At 44.3% G+C, this 1,318-nt stretch overlaps 1 protein-coding gene across 1 annotated transcript in view; it reads right to left on the reverse strand.

Moving 5' to 3' along the window:
• Positions 1-1,318, reverse strand: part of cacna1fb (calcium channel, voltage-dependent, L type, alpha 1F subunit) — a 102,485-nt gene that overhangs the window by 17,908 nt on the left and 83,259 nt on the right. The window lies entirely within an intron of this gene.

The following is a 1,318-nucleotide window of genomic DNA, read 5'->3' on the forward strand; positions in this document are numbered from 1 at the left end:
CTACACATGACGAGCGATTTGCTCTCCGCGCACCGCTAAGTAAGGCCTGAGCCGGTCTACGAGAGCCTGTTCACTCCCTATTCAGCCCCATTGTACCGAAATTGGTTGCAGTTCCACCAGAGTTCCACTGGGGGTGATCACGGTGCTAAATGAATGGGAGTCTATGGAGCTAGACGGCTAAATGAATGGGAGTCTATGGAGCTAGACGGCTAAATGAATGGGAGTCTATGGAGCTAGACCACTAAATGAATGGGAGTCTATGGAGCTAGACGGCTAAATTTGTCTCTTTCGCCTGATTGTCGTTGAGAAATCTCAGATTTGATTGTAGTTTTTGCAAGTTCAACATGGATTATAGGTCAAAAGTTGAATGAACGAGTACTTATGTCCTTTCCATTTCTTACAGGTTGAGTCGCAACTCGTTCTCATTCCGAACTCGTAAAATAAGGACGTTTGGACAGTGGCTGTCAGCGTCTGATGCGACGGAAAAAGCGTCTTTCAGCGTGTTTGTGTAACGCACCGGGGAGAGCAGCAGCTAGAGAGGATTTAGAGAGTAGTATGTAAGGAGGTTGGTTGGGGGGGTGGATGGGTCAAACACAGGACTTTCACCCAGGAGAGCGGGGTTCACGTCCTGCTTGTTACGCTTACTATAGTCGCTTTTTTCTTTCCTCCCGCGTGTCACAGAACCGTACGCCCACCCACGACCCTTTCCTAAACATAACTGCGTCACAAGGGACGGCAATAGTCCCGACCAAGCGCGTTTACTTATAGCGCTAAAGGAGACTTTTAGCGTCAATAAGAACGACAAAGGCACCTGACCAAGCGTCCATATTTTACGAGATGGGTGTGAGAACCTGTTGAGAGTTGTTGTTGCCCATAACGCGCTAGCATTCTGCTAATGAATGCTGATTGGTCAGTGAAGGACTGATTATGACCAGAGATCCCGCTTTTTAACCGCGGGTGTCCTCCCCCCATAACATTTTGAGCGTCAAACACTTCATTTCCTGCATTCTGGGGATTTTTTTATGTACCAATATATGGTGCAAATGTCTTTATTTACCTAAAGGAAATTATTATTCTGCTGTATTGTTCAAAACTTTCTGCATATTCAAAATATCACACGTGTGTCGGGATGTTTTTTTAAGAAACCATGTACATCTCATCTGTCAGAGAATGATGAGACCTTGTTCAAGCCAGAAGCTCCAAAGTTTAAAACTACATAAATCTTTATTTTTCACTTCTTGTTGTGTTCTTTAATCCCCTGATGAACCCATAACTAGAAAGAGGAATAAAAAAATCATCTTTTGGAAATTGATCGTAT

The sequence above is a fragment of the Sander lucioperca genome, chromosome 12, assembly GCF_008315115.2.
Source record: "Sander lucioperca isolate FBNREF2018 chromosome 12, SLUC_FBN_1.2, whole genome shotgun sequence".
Taxonomy (NCBI): domain Eukaryota; kingdom Metazoa; phylum Chordata; class Actinopteri; order Perciformes; family Percidae; genus Sander; species Sander lucioperca.